The 23,967-nt window shown below is 43.4% G+C and overlaps 1 protein-coding gene across 12 annotated transcripts in view; it reads right to left on the bottom strand.

Moving 5' to 3' along the window:
* The window catches only part of TIAM2 (TIAM Rac1 associated GEF 2), a 234,038-nt gene that overhangs the window by 192,082 nt on the left and 17,989 nt on the right, over window positions 1-23,967 (bottom strand). The gene's annotated exons all lie outside the window — the stretch shown is intronic.

Here is a 23,967-nt window from a genome sequence, read left to right as displayed (position 1 = left end):
GTTTGTGACCTCATGGACTGTAGCCTACCAGGCTTCTCCTTCCATGGGATTCTCCAGGCAAGAATACTGGAGTGGGTTACCATTTCCTTCTCCAGGGGATCTTCCCGACCCAGGAATCAAACCTGGGTCTCCTGCATTGGAGGCAGACGCTTTAACCTCTGAACCACCAGGGAACCCCCTGGTGTATTAGAAAGTCCCTAAGTACTAGAAAACGTAGCCACAATTCCTGAAAGATCACAGAAGTGGTACAGTGGTAACAACACAATATTTGGTCTCTTGGGGCTGCATTCAAGCAGGCAGTGCCAGAGGTCCTGAGGCCACCAGTGTGTACTCAAAATGGGACACAGTTGTACTAGCCTATTCCCAGTAAGGGAACCAAAAGACCTGGGAACGGTGTAAAATCAAAACTGGCATGACCACGTGTGTGTTTAAGATACAGTGTAACAGCCACACCTGCAAGACAGCCAACAGGACCAACACCGAGAGGAAAGGCAAATACACTCCAGTCCTGGAATTTCAAAGGACAATAACTTAACACATAGCTTTCTTAAATGCAAAGACAGAAAATTTTAGGGGAAATGATTCTATGTCAAAAATTTCTTTAGTCCATATATAACAAAGATTAAGAATAAAATCTCCTGCATCCCAAAGAGATAAAGAAATGCAGAGATGAAGGGAAAAAATTCTCATCCTCAAAGAATTCTCCCTAAATTATTTTGGCTAATGCCTCAATACTCCATTTAATGTCATTTGTGTGTAAACAAAGATTTAATGACTAACGCCACTCATGACATAGATTACTGTCAGCATCTGTGTTTTTCTGATGGCAACCCACTGAGTGGTCCATTTGATGGACCACATGGTGAGTGGGTGGTGAAGAAAGGACCACAGTGTAATCTTTCCAAGCTTTAATTCCTGTCCACAGAAAAGCAGGTTCACACAGGTTTAAAACACATGTGTACGAGGAGAAAACACACAGGAACTGGAAAACATTTTAGCAAAATGGCTTAGATTGTTCTGCCTGAACATAACTTCCTTTCTCACATTAGCAAAATTTTACTAATCACACATTTCCCCCAACTCCATGGATCTTCCCTGGGAAATCCCACGGATGGAGGAGCCTGGTAGGCTGCAGTCCATAGGGTCGCTAAGAGTCGGACACGACTTTTCATTTTCATGCATTGGAGAAGGAAATGGCAACCCACTCCAGTGTTCTTGCCTGGAGAATCCCAGGGACGGGGGACTGGTGGGCTTCCATCTATGGGGTTGCACAGAGTTGGACACGACTGACACGACTTAGCAGCAGCAGCAGCAGCATGGATCTTCTATGGCTATAAAGTATATTTCATACTCTTTATAAAGAATATAAAATATATAAGGAATATGAAATATATAAAGAATATGAAATATATAAAATATATTCTGTGTTTTGAGAGACTCTTCTGTCTTCTCCAGGATTTATAAGAGCAGTGAACTTTCTATCTGAATTAATACAGCCCCTGATCTCCCCATATACTTTTAAAATATGAATTAAAATAAATTTTCATAGATCACTAACATTATTAATAAATATATATTGATATTTACTCCTAGCAACTTTCCTTCTCTCAACTCCACCAAAAGCAAAGTGAATTAGAGAATTCAAATTAATAATATTGTGTTTTAATTTTTAAGTCTATGACACAGAAATCTGAAACATTTAATTCTTTTTATTTAAATAAATGCTATGCAGTTTCTTACTTTTAAAAGGCTAGCGAGTCACAATCATATCCAGATGAACCATCTCTTTATTTTCAAAAACAAAAACTCTTTTGTAACTTGAAACAACGAATTAAAAATTGGAGATAAATTGTAAGAAAAAATGCTTCAACATATCAGCAACAGTGATTAGATTATTTACAAAAATGCAGTTGGATTTGACTTGACTAATTCTAATATATACCTAACACATGCAGATGTACATATGCATTTAAAAACAAAGAAATCAACAGAACAATCAAGTACCACCTATAATCAGGTAACTTAGTTAACAACAGGAAGTATTTATGAATGTGCATTTCCACACTAGAATTTCCAGCACACTGCCAAAGGGTTAAATATGTAAGAAGAAGGTATCCTGTGAATACAATTGTTTGGCATTTCATGAGTAGGGGATAGGAGGGAAAGTTTAAGAGGGAGGGGACATTGGTATACCTATGGCTTATTCACATTGTCCAGGCAAAAACCAACACAACATTGTAAAGCAATTATCTTTCAATTAAAAAAAAAAAACAAAAACAAAACAGGACCTTAGAAGTAGCTAAATAAATCAATAAAACTCTTAGCCACATATGAGAAAGAAATCACAACTATCAGGGAGGCCAAAACCCTCCTGGGAACTCACTTTACCAAAACCACGAATTCATTCTCACATTTTAAATCTTATGGCAGTCTACTGCACAACATGACCAGACCAGAGATGACTTATTTCCCTGGTCTTTTAAAAAGAGACAGCACGGATCTTGATCCAAAAACTGAAATGAGAGGCTTGACCTCATTATTTGGAAGCTTGGACTCTCCCTGGTTGAGCCCTAAACTCAAGGCCACACTTAACAAAAACACTCATTGTGAATAGTGGAATCCAAAATCTAACGTTCCCCCCTTATAGAAACATAGCTTTCTTCCAAGACTTACAAATGAGCATTATTCCACAGAAATGAGGGCAAGTTAGCTAACAGATTTTTCCACAAGCACGTGATGAATCAGATGAAATCATGGCGAGCATTCCCAGTGGCGCCCAGCGCCTCCACCGACAGCCTCTGGGCAGTAGACAGACAGTACCCAGAGACATGGGGCTTGCAGGCAGGACACAAGCAGAGATCATCACCTAAACACTTCTCACGCTGGCCAGGGTCAGAGCCTTCGTCAGCACTCCTGCTCCAACTGAACCTTCAGGGGTCAGAGTAACAAAATCTGAGCAGTCATCATAAGACTTCTGAAAAATCAAGTTCTTACCTACAGAAGAAGGTTCAGTTTTAACTTTCACACCTTCATGTTCTATCTTGTTGTCTAGGAAAAACACCCTAAGATTCATCGCAAGTTGGCTGTGAGCAACTGAGGCATAAAGTAGATGTTGTGGATTTTCTCCTCTACGTGAAATGACATTCAAAGAAGTTCAAGTGCCAGAAGGGGTTTGGATAGACAGGGGGGTGGGGGGTGAGGAGTGGGAACTGGGGGAGAGGGTGATGGTCTGCTGAGGGGCGGGTCTTATTCCTGGACCATCTCTCTACTTGCATATTACAACCAGTCTCCCAAAGGCTCCTTAGAAACAATTTTATCAGCTTCTCCCTCTGGATCAGAACCGGCTTCATATCCCATCCCCAATCTTTCATCATTCCTCTCCAGCTACCAGCCCATTGCTTTCCTTTTCTCAAGCTCTAACTTTAGAAAGTTATTATAAAGTAATATAAAAATCACTTCAACCCCATTTGCTTCTAATGGGCAATAAAGAAGAAACTCTCAAAGAACAGCAAATCTTTATGCTATATCCAGTTCCTGAGGATAGAAAAAGATAGAAAGGCTACCAATTCCTTTCATGAACCCTAAAGCAACCATTGAGAAATGAGTTGCTCAGTTGTGTTCGATTCTGAGACCCCATGAACGTAGCCCACCAAGTTCCTACATCCATGTGATTTTTCCAGGCAAAAATACTGGAGTGGGTTGCTATTTCCTTCTCCAGGGGATCTTCCCAACCCAGGGATCAAACCCAGGTCTTCTGCATTGGAGGCAGACTCTTTACCACCTGAGCCACCAGCGAAATGAGGAATGATTATTATTCCTACTTTAATGGATGATATGATAGTCTGGAAAATCAAAGATAGTCAGATGAAAATGTGTTCAAATTATTAAGCAAGTTCAATAAGAGGACCATACTGTGAAGAGACAAAATGAGTAGGCTTCTACATATGAGTAATAACCACTTAAAAGGCAAGAGGATCCCAAATTCCAGGGCCTTGTCATTAACCGAGGCCCCAGGGAGTTTCTGTGTCTTGCTATTTACCTTCTTGGAATCTAAAGTTGAAGAGATTTAGAAATTACTGTGGCTCAGCTGGTAAAGAATCCACCTGCATTGCAGGAGACCTGGGTTCAATCCCTGGGTTGGAAACATCCCCTGGAGAAGGGAAAGGCTACTCACTCCAGTATTCTGGAGAAGGGAAAGGCTACTCACTCCAGTATTCTGGCCTGGAGAATTCCATGAACTATATAGTCCATGTGGTCACAAAGAGTCAGACATAACTGAATGACTGTCACTTTCATTCATTTAAAATAATAATACCTAATATTAAAGTCATTAGGTGTTAAAAAAAAAAAAGTGAGGAAAAATCCTTTTTCCATCACCAGCAAAAATTACTAAATAATTGGAAATTAGTAAGAATGCATAATATCTATAATACAAACCTCTTAAATTTTTACTAAACAGCACAAAGAAGACCTGAAAAATTCTGACAGTCTTGGTAGGAAGATTCAAATCACAAGAGCTCAAACTCTGAAATTATGATATACGCAGAGCAATCACAAATAGATTTTTAAAAGTTCATCCTAAAGTTCATCTGGATGACTAACTTTGTAAAGAATAGCCCAGAAAAATATTTTGAGAAAAAAAAAAAAAAAAAATGAGAGTATTGGCCCTATCAGACAGCACAATATTCTATTAATATAAATTTACCGTAATCGTAATAGCTTGCTACCAAACAGAAACATTCAGAGTCCAGAAATAGATACAAACTTGTATGGAGACTCAGAAACTTGAGGTGGCATTTCAAGGCAACAAAGACGCGTTAAAACAACCAATGTTTGAACAACCAAATTGCTTTCTTCCCAACTCTCTACTGAATTTAATAGCTTCACTCGTGAAAACCCAGCAGCACGCTGCTGCTGCTGCTGCTAAGTCGCCTAAGTCGTGTCCGACTCTGTGCGACCCCATAGACAGCAGCCCACCAGGCTCCCCCATCCCTGGGATTCTCCAGGCAAGAACACTGGAGTGGGTTGCCATTTCCTTCTCCAGTGCATGCAAGTGAAAAGTGAAAGTGAAGTCGCACACTCGTGTCCAACTCTTAGTGACCCCATGGACTGTAGCCCACCAGGCTCCTCCATCCATGGGATTTTCCAGGCAAGAGTACTGGAGTGGGGTGCTATTGGCTTCTCCAGGGGCATCTTCCTAACCCAGGGATCGAACCCAGGTCTCCCGCATTGCAGGCAGATGCTTTTACCGTTTAAGCCACCAGGGAAGTCCAAGAGCCTCTCACCAAGTCCCTAAGGAGAGACGAATGCACACTTAAACCAAAGCCAGCATCATAGTCGTTCATTTTAACCTTTAGGTTCTCACGGGAGCAGCCAAGATAACACCTCTCCACTGGCAGAGACTGGCACTGGGGCCGAGGGGCCACACAGGCTGCCATCTGAGTCACGGCTGAGTCAGTCCTGTGAAGCCTACCAGCCCTTCCTGGACGCCTCCACCTCCAGCGGGCAGCCTCTTTGTTACAAAAACACTTCCAGTACTCTCAGCACTCATCTGTTCCCTTTCGAGTGTAACAGTTAACCACAGTGAATTCTGCAAGGAAAAGTCATATTCCACTCCAGAGAGGAGCGGGGAGGGGTGGGGCGGGGCAGAGAATGGTGAGAAATAATCAATTCCCTTCACAAAAGGATGATGGTCCTTAATGGGAAGCTTGGGAAGAGCCTGGGGAAAGCAGGTCAGAAAGGATGCCAAGATCATCTGCATTTGGAATAAGTAAAGGTTTTTATTATCTGAAATGTGGAACATGTCCCCAAGGGAAAGACTTTTGTGATGTGACAGCTTCCCCCAGTCTTAAGTATTCCCCTTGTTAGAGGCTCTTTTTTATCCAGTACCCAGCCAAGGCCATGGAGCACCATCAGAGGACAAAGCAAAATGCTGGATATGAGCTATTTTATGTTCCCAGGTGGAAATCCAACCTATTGTTATCAGAGCTCTAACAGGGCTGCGAGGCGCCTCTGTGGAGGAAAGTCCTATAAAAGAAGCCAGTTATAGTCTGAGACGGGATCACTGAGAATGTACAGACCAGTTAATGCTCAATGTCCTTCGTTCTCACAACTGCCAAAGAGGCTGCCTTCCAAACCACCCAACAGGGAAAGGTCCAAGTACTTTTCAGAAGGCTCCCCAAGTCTTTCTTTTCCCTCCCTTTTTTCCTTTGGGGGTGGGGGTGGAAGGGGCCACGTGTATTTGGGTACTTGCACTGAAGAGAGATTTTTAAATGTGGTCGGTAAAATGGGCTGGTACGAATTTAGCTCCAGTGGCTAAAGATGCATACACTGTCCAGGAAATTCATTTTAATTTGACAAAAAAGTGTTACAATGTGTTTGAGACACATTAAATAAAAAATAGCCTTTTTAAAGAAAAAAGTTTCTATGGGATGCTCCATAACTAAAATGACATTTACCAAAGTACAAGCTGAGTATCTGAGCCCTTCATCCTGCCAGATCCATCTTAATCTGCAGGGTGAGGGCAGCAAGGAAGCCCCCCAAGGTTCGACCACCTATAAAGGTTTAAGATCCTAATTCCGAAACATTTGTATTCTCTACTCTGTCCCTGCAGGACTCAGAGGAAAAAGAAAGGGCCACTGGCTTAGTAAAATGAAATCCTGTCTTGGCTCTCCTATGATTTCACTTACTTTTTATAGCTTGGCTTTCCAAGATAGTAATTGCTTTCTTTTTTTAAAGGCATGGATTTACACCACATTTAATTTGAATGGTCCTATATATAGACTTCGGTCTACTATAAGAGCAAATTCATAAGATCCCACCCCTGAAGACCTAAATATAACAGCAATTTAGGGATAGGATTCTTTCCTATAAAGCAAAAATATTAAAGTGATCAAACATAACACGTCCATCTGCCACCTAAAGACAATTCCTAAACCCAGCTTTTATGATACTCTCAAAAAAAATGTACAGTCTCTTCCAGGAAATTCGTGGTCTGAAAAATCTGAGATTAAAAAATTATATCATGTTGGTTTATGTCTGTGAGCTCTTATATTCTCTGGTTCAGATATTGGTCCTTAAATCTAACAGTTAGAAAAGCAGTTATTCTAGATGTCTATCAATTCTCAGAAAACAGATATAGAATTCACTTTTCATTCTTCACTTACCTCATAGTAAAGGAAAACAGTAATAAGTCATCTCCCCAGAATCATGTAGTTGAAGGTCACAAAAGCCCATGTGCATGCTAAGTCAATTCAGTCACGTCTGACTCTTTGCAATCCCATGGACTGTAGACTAACAGGCTTCTCTGACCATGGGATTCTCCAGGCAATAATACTGGAATGGGTTGCCATGCCCTCCTCCAGGGGATCTTCCCAACCCAGGGATCGAACCCAGATCTCCCACATTGCAGGCAGATTCTTTACCGTCTGAGCCACCAGGGAAACCCAAGAATACTGGAGTGGGTATCCTGTCCCTTCTCCAGGGGAACTGTCCAACCCAGGAATCAAACTAGGGTGTCCTGCATTGCAGGCGGATTCTTTACCAGCTGAGCTACCCAGGAAACAAAAGCTTGGCGTGGTACAAAGAACACGTGCTCTGGAATTAGCCTGGGTCAAACCCCAGCCGCACTGCTGAATTCCTCTCTCTCTCCAAGCTCATGTCCTCCTGGCAGGACTGAGATGACGGCATCGCAGACTCCTACGAGTCAACAAGATGAGGATGTTGCTGATGATGAAGAGTCATGGAAATACTTTCTCCTATCCTTTCATTTCTCAGATGAAGATAAGTGAGGACCAGAGAAATTACCACACAACCCAACAGTCTGCATCTCAGGAAGTGGTTTATGGAGCAGGACAGTCTCAGGCTTCACTAAGGACTTTTAGATGTGATGAACAAAAGCACAAAACTATTCACGTTCACGAGGAGCTCTGCCTTCCAGGAAGGCTGGCTGAATCTCACTACTGCCAAGTGCATAGCAAAACAAGAACTTCCCCCACAAAAGAAGGCCTCCAAAGACTGATGGGTAACACCTGCCTTTGTGCTGTGTGCTCAGTCGCTCAGTCGTGTCTGACTCTTTACGACCCCGTGGACTGTAGCCCACCAGGCTCCTGTGTCCGTGGGATTCTCCAGGCAAGAATACTGGAGTGGGTTGCCATTTTCCTCTCCAACACCTGCCTTTATTGACTTCAAATATCTCTTCATCTTTGCTTGGCTGCTTATGACCATTCACTTCTAGTTGCTCTCAGGCTGGGAGGTCGCCCAACACATCACACTACAAGAACAACAGAGGATACACAGACACGGCACCATTTCTACCTGCACACGGTCCCATACATCGACCAGGCAGTCTTGGACGGGACTAGCTGAAAACACAGGCTTATGACGGAAAGATAACTCTCAGTTACTCAACTGCACATTTTCCTAAGAATTCTTTCACTTCTAAATCATAAAGATCCCTCACACCGACCCCTCAACACTCTGCATCTTGGCAGAGTGTGGCACCTCGGACCTCATTCCAGGCTAAGATTTGTCTTAAAGAGTGCCAGGTGCCAAGTACAGACAGCATCTCTAGCTGAGATCCACCCCCGGGCTCAGATTTTCCTCCAAAGTCCATTTCCTGCAGTAGCTGCAAGTAAATCCAAGTCAAATTCAGACATCTTGAACAAAGAGGAAAAGAATGCAGATCTCAAAATAAATTTATATGCCAGGGGTTTGGGGGGGTGTGGAGCAAAAACTGGATTCCTTATTCTCTCTGAATCCCTTTGTTTGCAAAACCACTCCTTCAAAACAGAAGCCAGAAATGAAGAAACCTAAGATGGATATGGAAATGAATTCACTTTATACATATTCACAGCTGCAGAGCCAAAACCAAACCCAGAACATGACACAAGTAAGCCCAGTAAGGCCTGAAAAAACCAGCTCAGTTCCAAGGTCACTAAAGGGAGCTTATACTTAAGCAGTAACCATATTCTACCATCAGAGTAAGCTTTAACTTCTCATAACTCAAGGAATTTGACAACAAAAGACATTGTATTGCTTCTGCAAGACAGCCCCAGGTGGTTTTTCCTGCGAGAGAGAGCTGCACTAACTCAGCTCAGGCTCGGTGGTTGTTTATGTCTCTCCTCAGCATTAAAGATTCCAGAGGTCAATAAGCTCTTCAAGAACTGGCCAGGCACACGCATCATACAGCATGCCCAACTCTGTTCAGTCTTTTTTTTTTTTTTTGGTAGAAATTGTTTAAATATATTCTTAGACAATAAACATAACTAGAAAATAAAAAGCATAGGTTAATACCTATGGGCTTTCCTGGTGGCTCAGATGGCAAAGCTTCTGCCTGCAAAGCGGGAGACCAGGTTCAATCCCTGGGTTGGAAAGATCCCCTGGAGAAGGCAATGGCACCCCACTCCAGTACCCTTGCCTGGAAAATCCCATGGACAGAGAAGCCTGAGAGGCTACAGTCCATGGGGTCACAAAGAGTCAGACATGACTCAGCAACCTCACTTTCTTTTTCTATCTTAATATCTATGTTTCTCCTGCTTTTTTTTTGTTTTTTTTTGAAACATTTTATTTTATATTGGACTTGAAAGAAAAGTGTTAGTCGCTCAGTCATGTCCAGCTCTTTGTGACCCCTTGGACTTATAGCCCACCAGGTTCCTCTGTCCATGGAATTCTCCAGGCAAGAATATTGGAGTGGGTTGCCATTCTCTTCTCCAGGGGATCTTCCCAACTCAGGGATCAAACCCAGGTCTCCTACGCTGCAGGCAGATTCTTTACCATCTGAACCCCCAGAGCCAGCTAATAATGTTGTGAGACATATACATGGATCTTATTTTCTTCAAGTCAACAAATGCTTACCAATCAACCAGTGATCTGCAGTTGACTTCCATGGGCTTCTTCAGGCAGGAACAGGACACACTCTTTCACTCCCAAAGTGAAAAAGGAGTTGAGGGACTGGGGCAAGGCTGCTCAGCTGGGAGGTGGCACAGCCAGTAAGGAAGACCCAGGCTGACTCCCAGCCACGTCTGACCATCCACTTTGCTGATTTCTCTAATCTGCCTGCCCTGCTCTGCAATCGAGGAAGCAGGGGCTCAGAAAGGTTAAGTCATTTCCCCAAGATTCCACAGCTGGTCAGAAGGCTCAAGGCAAGAAGTCAGACCAACCAGTTATCAGTCTGCTCTTCTTTCCAAATATCAGAGAAAGCCACATCTGGGGAGAAAAAGTACCTCTGGAGCCCCATGGCATATTCAAGGCAGTCCACCTCCATCATTTTCAACCTTCTCCCCAGGAAGGACTTTCATTTCATCATTTTCCATTTACTTTTGATTACTTAATTTTCAATTTTATTTAAATCACTTGTTTTCTCATTTTCTCATTCATTCGGTCTTCCCTGGTGGCTCAGAGGATAAGGCATCTGCCTGCAATGTGGGAGACCCGGGTTCGATCCCCGGGTCGGGAAGATCCCCCCTGGAGAAGGAAACGGTAACCCACTCCAGTACTCTTGCCTGGAAAATCCCATGGACAGAGAAGCCTGGTAGGCTACAGTCCATGGGGTCACAAAGAGTTGGACACGACTGAGCAATTTCACTTTTCACTTTCATTCATTCAACAAATCATTTATAAGGACTTAGTTTTTCTTTAAAAAAAAAAAAAAAATCACCTGCATATACACTCTCCCTTAAAGCAATCCATTCATTACCCAGTCAGGAAATTTTATTTACTCAGTCATCTACTAATTTGGATGCTATTAACATGTGTTTCCGGCAGAGACAGAGGGATCCTCAACCATTGCCCCTATTCAGAAATATCACAAAGCGGGCAAACAAAAACACCGTCAGAACACAGCGAAGAGATGATGCGTGGCACCGCAGGTAAGTTTTACCAGCTCAAGAGGAGAAAGTCCATGTAAATTCACCAGCAGCTTTCACTTACAACTTCAACATTCCAAACAAGCTTTCCCAGTAACAGGGACTAGGCACCACTAAGCATTTACACAGCACAGCATTTGGACTTTTCTCAAAGCAACTCTATGAGATAAGTATCAGTGCCTCAATTACAAAGGATGCGAAGGTACAAAGAATTCAATAACTTGTGAAGGTCAGAGAGCAAGAATGACCATTCTAGATTCAATCACAGGTCTATCTGAAAGTCGGTGATGCCCATGGCTGACTCATTTGGATTTAACAAGTGTATTTTGTTAAGATTGGTGGAAATGCAGATGTATTATCTATTTACTCATTCAACAAAACCTTGAGCTCCTTACAGGGACAGAGCCCCAAAACAGAAACAGCCAGAAGCAAGAAAAAACTACTCATATTTTAAAACCATGCTTATTTTATCAGTCCTGCTTGCAAGGGGATTACCGTCCAGTAAAGGCAGTATCAATCTTATCTTCTAGGAAACGAGATAAGAGATGCTTGCAAGCAGATTTCAAATAAAGATACAAAACTGGAAACCTGGGACATTCCCAACCTAAGCTAGAAATAAGTGATGAGAGGTAAGACATTAAGTGTCACAGATGAGAAAGGAGACTGAAGTTGGCCTTGAGACATGAAGATATGGAGAAGTGGATGACAACGAGGAGAGCTTCAACCTAGGGTAACCCTAGGATTTCCCTGGTGGTTCAGACAATAAAGCGTCTGCCTACAATGCAGGAGACCCAGGTTCAATCCCTGGGTCAGGGAAGATCTCCTGGAGAAGGAAATGGCAACCCACTCCAGTATTCATGCCTGGAAAATCCCATGGATGGAGGAGCTGGTAGTCTACAGTCCATGGGGTCACAAAGAGTCCGACATGACTGAGTGACTTCACGTTCACATTCACTTTTCAGGGTAACTCCACCCACCCCTGTCTAGAGCTGGGTGACTCATGGAAATAAAATGTCATCTATGCATATAAGTCAGCTGTGCAGATGTCAGCTATGCAGAGTACATCATGAGAAATGCTGGACTGGATGAAGCACAAGCTGGAATCAAGATTGCTGGGAGAAATATCAATAACCTCAGATATGCAGATGACACCACCCTTATGGCAGAAAGTGAAGAAGAATTAAAGAGCCTCTTGATGAAAGTGAAAGAGGAGAGTGAAAAAGCTGGCTTAAAATTCAACATTCGGAAAACTAAGATCATGGCATCTGGTCTCATCACTTTATGGCAAATAGATGGAGAAACAATGGAAACAGTGTCAGACTTTATTTTTGGGGGCTCCAAAATCACTGCAAATGGTGACTGCAGCCATGAAATTAAAAGACAGTTGCTCCTTGGAAGAAAAGTTATGACCAACCTAGACAGCATATTAAAAAGAAGAGATATTACTTTGTCAACAATGGTCTGTCTAGTCAAGGCTGTGGTTTTTCCAGCATTCATGTATGGATGTGCGAGTTGGACTATAAAGAAAGCTAAGCATCGAAGAATTGATGCTTTTGAACAGTTGTGTTGGAGAAGACTCTTGAGAGTCCCTTGGACTGCAAAGAGATCCAACCAGTTCATCCTAAAGGAAATCAGTCCTGAATATTCACTGGAAGGACTGATGCTGAAGCTCAAACTCCAATACTTTGGCCACCTGATGCGAAGAACTGACTCATTTGAGAAGACCCTGATGCTAGCAAAGATTAAAGGCGGGAGGAGAAGGGGATGACAGAGGATGAGATGGTTGGATGGCATCATCGACTCAACGGACATGAGTTTGAATAGGCTCCAGGAGTTGGTGATGGACAGGGAGGCCTGGCATGCTGCAGTCCATGGGGTTGCAAAGAGTTGGACACGACTGAGTGACTGAACTGAACTGATGTGTGTAAGTAACTCTTCCAGTGACTACTTTGGTAAAGCAAGATACAGATGAGATTAATTTAAATAATGTATTGGAATCCAACATACCCACATTACTGTCACGGTAACATGAAAACAACATAAAAATTATTAATGAGCTTATATATGAGTTTGTGCAAAGGTCTCAAAACTCAGTGGGTGTGGATTTTGCACTTAACAGCTTAGCTGCACTGGCCATATCCAGGGCTCAACAGCCACATGCAAGAAGACACACACGCCCAGAGGCAAATCACCCAGGAGTGGGTTTGGGGTTTGTTTGTTTGTTTTTGGAAGGCAGTGACTAGACCAATGACATCAAAGCAAGGACTTCAGGAGAAATCCTAAAGGCAGGGTTTAAACAGTCAGGCAGGGTTTGAACTCTATCTGTCCAGGAGTGAAAGTAAGATGGTGATGTTATAGAACAGAGGACATGAAGTCAAGTCTTGTACCGAACACTGAAGCTACTGCCCCACACCCAAGACCTCAGACTCTCGGGATTCCCCTCCCCAACCTTCCTCCCAAGGTCTCTCTCCCGCAGGTCCTTACTGAGGGGCCCCACTGACTACCTCTTCTCTATCACTTGGACACTATTCATTCCCAGTCATTCCCATGATGATGTCATAACAAACCGGAAGTCCTTTGGCCCCTTAATTTTCCTTGTTGTTTTGCTGTTCAGTCGCTAAGTTGCATCCTCATGACCCCATAGACTGTAGCATGCCAGGCTCCTCTGTCCTCCACCGTCTCCCGGAGTTTGTTCAAACACATCCCAATGAGTCAGTGATGCCATCCAACCATCTCATCCTCTGCCACCCCCTTCTCCTCTTGCCCTCAATCTATCCCAGCATCTAGGTCTTTTCCAATGAGTTGGCTCTTCCAAACAAGTGGCCAAAGTATTGGAGCTTCAGCATCCAATGAATAGTCAGGGTTGATTTCCTTCCATATTGACTGGTTTGATCTCCTTGCAGTCCCAGGGACTCACAAGAGTCTTCTCCAGCATCACAATTCGAAAGCATCCATTCTTCAGTGCTCAGCCTTTCTTATGGTCCAACTCACATCCATACACGACGACTGGAAAAATCATAGCTTTGACTATACGGACTTTTGTCAGCAAAGTGATGTCTCTGCTTTTTAAAACACTTTTAATCCCTGCTCCTGGGACTGGCCGGAGCCCCTGCAGACTGCCTTAAGTGTTACTGCATTGGAGGTCGGGGAGGGGACTACCTAGGGGTCCAGCTCTCTAACTTTACTACAGACTCCCTGTAGCTTTCCACTCTTTTTCTTGACATGTTATGAATTTTCTAGCATCTCCTACAGAGGCTGTTTCAAACTTCTGCATCTATCAAAATATCCAAAACCACCCTAAAAGCTTCTGATGCTTGGCCAATAACCCCATCTCCTGTATTTTAAAAACCCTTTCCCTCAACTTCCTTCCTCCAAAGCTCTCTTCACCTGGTCCTGCCTGCCAGTCAGCCCCAGAAGTCACGTCCTCACTGCCCCCCAGCTATGCGCCTGCGCTCCTGGCCCGGATGAACCGCCGTCCGCGCCGGAGGGCATCTTCAGTTCAGCCCCTCCATTTCCACTGCACCTGCTTCCAAACTCGCCTGGATTTCCCCTGCACTGGACTAGCCTCTCTCAGCACTGTCACCCTCTCAAGCTGCCAGTTTTCTTTTTTGCCAAAGATTTTTTCCCCTTCAAAATTTCTTTTTTAAAAAAAATCACACCTGTACTATCCCTACTTTGTCACTATTCTTCACAGCAAGAAATGGGGCTTCCACTCCCAATTACTCTCAGAAAAGTTTCCAGCAATTTCTAAACTCTAAATTCAATGGCCTTTTCTCATTGATTTGCAACTAACATGAAGAAGTTATAAGGAAAAAAGTAAAAAAGAAAAAATCTCCACACCCTGAGATACTCACCTATAACATTCTGGTGACCATCCTTCCCGTATCTGTCTATACATACATACAAGTGATGTTTCATCTTAGATATTTTGTAAGTAGTCCTGTTCTTTATTTTCTTCCCACCCACCTCCAGGTGGCATGGATTCCAGTCCCATCACGTTATGGCAAAGTGATAAGGAAAAAATGGAAACAGTGACAGACTTAATCTTCTTGGGCTCCAGTTGCAGATGACAACTGCAGCCATGAAATTAAAAGACACTTGCTCCTTGGAAGAAAAAGTATGACCAACCTAGACGGCATATTAAAAGGCAGACATCACTTTGCCAACAAAGGTCCGTCTAGTCAAAGCTACGGTTTTTCCAGTGGTCACGTATGGATGTGACAGTTGGACCATAAAGATGGCTGAGCACCAAAGAATTGATGCTTTTTGAACTGTGCTGGAGAAGACTCTTGGGAGTCCCTTGGACAGCGAAGAAATCAAACCAGTCAATCCTAGTGGAAATCAGTCCTGAACATTCATCGGAAGGACTGATGCTGAAGCTCCAATACTTTGGCCACCTGATGCAAAGAACTGAGTCATTGGAAAAGACCCTGATGCTGGGAAAGATTGAGGGCAGGAGGACAAGGGGGCAACAGAGGATGAGATGGTTGGATGGCACCGTCGACTCAATGCCATGAGATGAGCAAACTGTGAGAGATAGTGAAGGACAGAGAACCCTGGCACCCTGTAGTCCATGGGGTCGCAAAGAGTTGAACACGAGTGAACAACTGACCACCACCCACCTCCCATAGTGTCAACTTCTCTCTTCCCAAGCAGCGTTAACATATATACAAGATTTTTTAAGTCATTTTATAACCGACACAACCAGGATCCTATTATACATGGTGCTTTGCCTCCTCTTTTCTCGTGGGAATCCTTCTGAGTAGTACAGAAACCCAAGGCATGGACGCGCCTCATTTTATCCAACCACCCCTTGTTGAAAGCACCCACTTAGCTTCCAGTTCTTTGCCACTACAAACAATGCTGTATTAAATATTCTTGTACAAACAAATTACATACAGCTGCTTTTACTTCCATGGGATGGAGTCCCAGGGGAAGCACTGCTGGGTCAAAGGCTGTGTGCATTTTACATTTTAAGAGACTGCCAGACTCTTTCCATAGTGGCTTTCCCCAGCGTGTCTGCCAGCAGGAGATAGTGTCACTTTAAAACTGTTTGCCAGTCTGACGATCTACTATACATACAGTTGAGAAACTCTCCCTCACCACCCATCCTGGTCCATGGCATTCAGGAAATTAACTCCCCTCTCTGACAGCATTTCTGAGCTACCTTAGTCTCCTAGTCTTTTTCCCTCAAAAAATTAAACTCCAAACAAGGCTGCATCCCTGTCATTTTCTCCTCTCTCTTCACATGTGCTTGCCCGACAATCTCATTCTTGCACAGGGTTTAGCCATTATTTCTAGAAGCTGAATCCAAATCGACAAACCCACCCAAGATCTCTCTCTGGAGCTCCAGATTTCTAACTCTTTGGAGGATATTTCTAACTGTTCATGGGACACAGTGCCTACTGACACCTCAAAACTCAAAAGTTTCAAAAATCAGGAAGACAATCTCCAAACTCTCCTTGACTTGCTCCCAACTTTCCCCACATCCCGTCTCCCCACTTTCCCCCCATCCCATCTCCCCATGCTCTTAGCACCATCTTCATCACAGGTACCTAGACCTGGACATCATAGTTGACTCTTTCTGACACTTCGCTCCCATGTCCAGGCAGGTGCCTAGTTTGGGCAGTTCTCTGTTCTCTTATTCAGTGGGTACAGACTCTCCTCAGATCATCAGGACTGTAGTTTCAGCAGGGGTCCCTGACCCTGCCAACACCTCCCCAGCTGCTCACTAAGTTGAGCTCAACCTTCCCACACTCTCACGATCTTCTAAGCTCTGTTCCAGTCTACTCTCCAGCCTTTCTGCTGACAACCCCTTATACTCGAAACAGGAGCAAAGTCTGGTAGCCTCGAGGGAGATCTTTTTCTGATAGGAGGAGAATTTGTGGAGAAGGGACAGAAACAGTCAACAGATGCTTACTGGAATTCCCTCTGCTGCCCTGGCCCTGCCAAGGAAATGTCTCTCTCAGCTTTAAAGAGGAAAAATATTAGGAAAAGAAACTAAGTAAATGAAACATAATATAAACTGACAGGAACTATAATAAGATGTATGTGTACACTCCAAAAGGCCCAAAACTAAAGACAGAAGAGGCCTTCTCTGGTGGCTCAAACACTAAAGAATCCGCCTGCAAAGTGGGAGACCCGGGTTCAATCCCTGGGTTGGGAAGATACCCTGGAGAAGGGAATGGTTACCCACTCCAGGATTCTTGCCTGGAGAATTCCATGGACAGTGGAGCCTGGCAGGCTACAGTCCATGGGGTCACAAAGAGTTGGACACGACTGAGCGACTTTCCCTTCAAAGACAGAACAGGAAAACCATCCACTGTGTCAAGAGCATCCTACACTTATCCTAATACCATAGAATCATTTTACAATCACATCTGTCTCATGATAGAGTTTCATGAATTTGATACTCATAAATGGCTGGCAATAAAACTCAGCGAGAGAGCAGAGTTCTATTATACTATAGTATAAAAAAAATTCACTAGAGTGAACTAAATAAAACTTACTAAATGAAACTTGAAGAGACAAAACTCAAAGTATTTGGCACAATAATTCACGTTTAGACTAGCCATTTGAAAAACAATGAAAATGACTACTTAATAAACCTTCAGTTGATGCTTATGAGTTAAATTTTGTCCTGAATAATTGAGGAAAGATTTTTAAAAACAGAGAGATAAGCTCAGTGACCTCAGAGAGTACAAACACTAAAAGATGAAACATATTAATACATCTAGGAAATGAGATAAGAGATGATGAAACAAATTTTCAAGGGCAAAAAAGTCAATACAAATGGAATATGAATATCATGAGATTAGTGAAAATGGATTTCCTGAACTCTGGCACATGAAAAAAGATCCCCACATTCTTTGTGTCAAAGCGAACAGAATAATGATCTGCTCCACCTAAGTTGTTATAAAAAAAAAAAAAAAACGTCTGCCTAACAGTATCTTCAGTGTTTTCCAGCCCAGCGAAAATGACTAGAATCCAAGTTTCAATCACACTTATAGCACTTTGGAAAGATTCTGTGAGCACTGCTCCAGCGACCAGGACTCCAGCCTCTTCTGATGGGAACTGTCAACAATCAATCATACATGCTAATGTTGGATGCGGTGTCCCAGATAATTTAAACAGCTGTCAGAGCCGAGCGGCGCTTCAGAATTCCATATGGCTTGTAAAACGCACATGTGCGCTCACCCTGCCCCCTTCCTAAGAAAGAACCAGGAGGAAAGGTATGAAGTCAGGCAGACTGGGACCCACTCCCAGCTCTATGCCTTCTTCACCTCTACAATATGGATTTCCAATAGCCTTTCCCCATAGTCGTGGGGAGCATGAATTTTTAAAAGCCCGAGCACAGTGCTCAACACAAGAGATGCAGGAAATGTTAGCAACCAGGGCTTTCTTCTCTTCCCTTAGCTCCTCCCACCTCTCATGGCATGCCATGTGCGAAACAGAGAGCTCTCTTGGGCACACATTGTAAAGCAAAAGACAGAAAACTCTGTGCCAATGGGGAATTTGTAGAGGTTTTTTAGGATCTGCTTTGTGGCTTACCTATGGCATGCACACACCTTTGGCGGTGCAGAGCAAACGGACAAAGCAGGTGATTAAATAGCTAATCCCACTAGGGGATCCTAAGTAAAGAAAAAAGTATAGGAGACCCCTGTGAATTAATGGTCACTCAAGAAAGCAGGTTTTCTTCATCACAAAGTCATGCAACAGAAGTATGAGACATCCCCCCCAACAAGAAAACAATGATGGCGTGAAACCCACACCCTGCCCAGTGAGCTCAGTGAATGAATGGTTTCTAGGACATGCTCCTCTGCACACATTAAAAGCAGAAATGTAAGGAAAGGTGACATACTAAAACCTGAGATGACTTACCATTTTTAGCATATGTTACCCCCTTTTGGCTCATTTTTATTGCACTATGACAATCCCAGCTTGACCACGCACGTAGGGACAAAACTCCCCAGCCCCATGTGGAGGAGGAACGGATGATCTATTAAAGGATGAGGAAGATGGTGGTCTCTTTCCCCCTCCCCACTTTTCCTTTGATTAGGAAACCTTTTTTTTCTTAACTGAATCACCTTGCTGTGCACCCGAAACACTCAGTCAACTATGCTGTGTTGAGTTGCTCAGCTGTGTCCAACTCTTTACGAACCCATGGACTGCAGCTCGCCTGCCTCCTCTGTTCATGGGGATTCTCCAGGCAAGAATACTGGAGTGGGTTGCCTATTCCTTCACCAGGGGAACTTTCCAGCTCCAGGGATCAAACCAGGGTCTCCTGCCTTGCAGGCGGATTCTTTACCATCTGAGTCACCATGTTAGGTTAGTGGGGGATGTTAAAAAACAAAAGCATACTCATCAACCAAAGCTTTCTAAGTCGTGATTCTATAATATTAATATGATATACACAATGATATTTCACAGAATTCACCACAGGTCAGTTTGCAAAGCTGTCATAGAAATATATACACCCCCACCCCCCCGCCCTGCAACTTTAAAGTGCTTCCCTGGTGGGTCAGATAGTAGAGACTCTGCATGCAATGCAGGAGACCCAGGTTCGATCCCTGGATCGGGAAGATCCCCTGGAAAAGGGCATGGCAACCCATTCCAATATTCTTGCCTGGAGAATCTCATGGACAAAGGAGCCTGTCGGGCTACAATCCATGAGTTTGCAGAGTTGGATGTGACTGAGCAACTAACACACACACACCCCACCTTAAAATCGCACACCACAACACTGGAGTCCCTGATCTATTCAAATGTTAAAATAACAGGAGAGACCTTTGAATGAGTTCTGATTCAGGTAGATGGAGAGGAGAGAGGTAAGCTCCCTGCCCAGCTTCTCCCGCCAGGTGAGTGTGGACAGCCCTCTAGGGCTGCTGAGTTGTGCTCAGCCTTGGTGCGCTCCCCATTTCAAGCTGGTGGCCCCAGGCTTTCTCTGTGCATAAGATACCTCTCCCATTCCCCTAGTGCAGCTGGGGTTTGCAGGTCAGCAGATGGCTAAGATGGTTTTGAAATGGCTAGGTGGCTGGCATTCTAGAGGCTCTGAAGAGCTTCAGTTCTGTTTCTGTGCAGAAAAAATTCGGCAAGAGGCAAAATGAGAGGTAAAAAGTGACTTATAGCACAGGACACTTGTGAGGCTTATTAGTGGACGTGCGTGAGAGTGCTGCTCTCTGAGAGCTTAGGCTACAGTTTTATCTTTTTAATACAAATTAAATATCCATCCAGGAGACATAAGAGATTTGGGTCCGATCCCTGGTTGGGAAGATCCCCTGGAGAAGGGCATGGCAACCCACTCCAGTATTCTTGCCTGGAGAATCCTGTGGACAGAGGAGCCTGGTGGACTATGGTCCATAGGGTTGCAAGAGTTGGACACTACTGAAGTGACTTACTGCACTCACATGCATGGCAGAATGATAGATATTTTGAAACTACCATCGATCAGAAAGGACAGCGTCTTTGGATTATTTTTTCCTTAATATATCTATTTTATTGACGTATAGTTGACTTATGGGCTCCCCTGGTAGCTCGGCTGGTATAGAATCCACCTGCAAGGCAGGAGACCCTGGTTTGATCCCTGGAGTCGGAGAGTTCCCCTGGCGAAGGACTAGGCAACCCGCTCCAGTATTCTTGCCTGGAGAATCCCCATGAACAGAGGAGCCAGGCGAGCTGCAGTCCATGGGTTCCTAAGGAGTTGGACACGGCTGAGCGACTCAACACAGCATAGTTGACTTAGGGTGTTTCGGGTACATGGCAAGGTGATTCAGCTGGGAAGGGCTGGGAAGATCCCCTGGGAAAAGGGAACAGCTACCCACTCCAGTATTGTCGCCTGGAGAATTCCATGGACAGAGGAACCTGGCAGGCTATAGCCCATGGGGTTGCAAATAGTCGGACATGACTGAAAGACTTTAACTTCATATCACTTCATACTTACCTAACATAAGGGCAGAAAAAAACATGTGTGTGTGTTAGGTGTATATTCAGTGTAAATCTCAAAGGGGGCAAAGATCAAAGCAGAGTTCTCCTTTTCTTCCTGTTCTGTGAACTTCCCCTTCGTCAGTGGACTCTTGCAGTAAAGAGCAGGGTAAGAAGCAAGGCCCAGGTGAGAATCTGTACAGTGTAAACTGAGCAGGATGAAACGGGGGGTGGGGTGTGGGGAGGAAGAAACAGGACTTGAACGTAAAATGTTTGCAATAAGCTGGCCAGAAGAAAAGATGATCTCTTTGAATTTGCAGGCTCTATTCAAGCACTATATATTATTTATGAACCACTCCTTTTTTTTCTTTGTATAAAGAAATTCAGTACAGTATCAGCTTTGATATATTTACAATATCCCTCTTGGAGAAAGTCCAGAGTCTACATTTGGTTTTAAAAGAAGGTTCTTCCTGCATAGAAGCTATCTCAAAAAGCCAAAACACACATTCAGAAAAGCTGAGCCTCTTGTTAACATTTCCCAAGCACACGGTAGCTATGCACCATTTGGTACCCACCAGAACGTCTCCGAAAATATCACAAGGCTGCCAGTTTCTCCACGAATTTATGAGACTAATCTTGAAGAAGTGTCTGTTTGCAGAAGAATTCCATTTTTACTGGTATGCCTATCAAAAATTTACTGTCTCCCCAAGGAGAGTTCATTGGTTTTAGTGACTTGGCCAAATATCAAAATAGCTTGTAATTAAATGGATTTCTGAGAGCCAGATAAGGTATTAAAAACCGAGGGTGATCCCAAAGGAACGAAGCTTATGCATAGCACATGTTTAAATAATATACTCGTCATAAGGCAAACCACTGTCAGACACACCTCTGAGGAGAAAGATAGATCAAATGACCCAAGGAAGTTTGCTCTGAAGATAGGCCATTTCAGTCCAGTCCTGGGAGTGACTGACGACCATCCACATTTTTCAAAATAAATATTTCATACCCATTTTACTATAAGAACATCTGAAAAGTCATACAATCTCTGTTCGGTTCCTCCGAATTTCAAGTTGACACTCAGAATGCACCAGTTTTCTCTTTGATCAAGGGAGAGAGCACAGACTAAACGATCACCTGTCCAAAAGGTTTTCTAACAAATGTCAGTTCCACAAGGACACTCTCATCCCTTAACGACAGCCGTGTCTTACAGATCGAGTGGTTCCTGCAGTATCCAAGGACGTCATGCAGTGCTGTCCCAACAGAAACATGACCTGAAAAGAACTGCTCCCAAATTAATTTTTTTAACCTCCTTCCCAGACTTAAGAAAATGAAAAACCTGTCGATTTATGTATATAACCACATGTCCCAGATCCCCCAGACCCCATCTTTAGGGAAACTCCATCTAGAACAAAGCCAGTCACCTGTGTGTGATTCAAAGGGTATGTCTATGGCATTTCACAAGATTTGTTACAGTAACACCATAGTAACGTTGGAAGGGGAGTCGTGGGTCTCCCAGAAGCAAGCACAGGCTTACAGAAACCTTAGGCATTATCATCACATACACAGTTGAGCCTTGAACAGCGTGAGGGTGAAGGGTACCAAGCCCAACACAGTCAACCTTCCTGTGTAACTTTACAGTCAGCCCTCCGCCTGTGGTTCCACATCCAGAGAGTCAACCAACCGTGGAGAGTGTAGTACACGGTGATTGAAAAACAAGCTGCAGAGAAATGGACCTGTGCAGTTCAAACCCATGCAATTCAAGGGTCAACTGTATTTTCAGTCACTTAGTAGGAACATTAACGTGTTGGTCAATGTGGAGGGTTGGTAAAGCGGCACTTGTTTCTAAAGGGTGAAGAGCAAAGCAAACATCAGCAGGAGCATCAGGTACCCTGGCTGGCTATACAAGCTCCTGAGATCTCAGGGATGTCAGCCCAGAGCCCCCAAGAGCTCATCACCTCCCAGCTGATTACTGACACCTAGACATCCACTTTCAGAGCACTAGTCTTTTCTTTGCTTCAGTCCAAACTTTTTCAAAAACAGTTTGCTGTTTCCCGTCTTCCTTCCCCTCCACCATTTTAGAATTTATTCTTAAAGGAGAAGCAGGAAGAGGTAGCAGCACAAACATACTCATTACAGAAAAACTCCCCAGGTGATGAAAAAGACTCCTCCCCAGACTCGGAAACTCTGCTTCAGAGATATTCTAGGGGTATCTAGCTAGCTAGTTATTCATCCATCTCTATCTACCTACCTAATTTATCTACCAACCTTTCTAGGAATATCGAGAGACAGGAAGAGAGAGATCCCTAGAATGGATATACTTGTATGCGCACGCACACGCACACCTGTGTGGGGTGTGTGTAAATGTGTTTATAGATATCCATATACACACACGTGTGTGTGTATAACTTTGATAAGTAAGACATTTTGCCTTGTGACTTAGTTTTATCTACGTGATGGTTCATTTTGCCAACCTGGAAGGTGTTTGGGAAAGAGACTAACATTTAAATCAGTGAAGTGTGAATAAAACAAACTGCTCGCCATAATATGGGTGGGCCTCAGCTCATCCAATCAGTTGAGGACTTGACTAGAACAGAAAGACCAGTCAGAGCAAGAAGGAATTCTCCAGCAGACTGCCTTCAGACTTTGTCTGAACCATCACCGCTCCTGAGTCTCCAGGCTGTCTGCCCACATTGAGATTTTGGATTTGCTGGCCTCCATAATCACATGAGCCATTTCCTTCCTACAAACTCTTTCTGCATATATACATCTCCTATTGATTTTGTCTTTCTGAAGAAGTTTAACTAATATTATATACTCTTGCCTGGAAAATTCCATGGACGGAGGAGCCTGGTAGGCTACAGTCCATAGGGTCACAAAGGGTCGGACACGACTGAGCAACTTCAATGTCAAATGTCTATATATATAATATATACCATATATATTCCTATCTTTCTATCTATCTATATCATATGATATTGCATACATATCCTACATACATCTAAAGTGTGTATGTATACACAGGTCTATATTAAACTCAAAAGTTTCAAGAAATAATATCCTTACTACAAGCATATGTATTTAGATACTTTCTATTCCATGTTATGCTATGTCATTCCATCTCATGTGTGTCTTAATATGGGTCTTAGTAAAGAAAAAAAAAGTCAGAAAGGTATTGAAATCT

This window comes from Bubalus kerabau, chromosome 9 (assembly GCF_029407905.1).
Source record: "Bubalus kerabau isolate K-KA32 ecotype Philippines breed swamp buffalo chromosome 9, PCC_UOA_SB_1v2, whole genome shotgun sequence".
NCBI classification, from domain to species: Eukaryota; Metazoa; Chordata; class Mammalia; order Artiodactyla; family Bovidae; genus Bubalus; species Bubalus kerabau.
The sequence above is the reverse complement of the archived record's forward strand: the minus strand, read 5'-3'. Positions and strand labels throughout refer to the sequence as shown.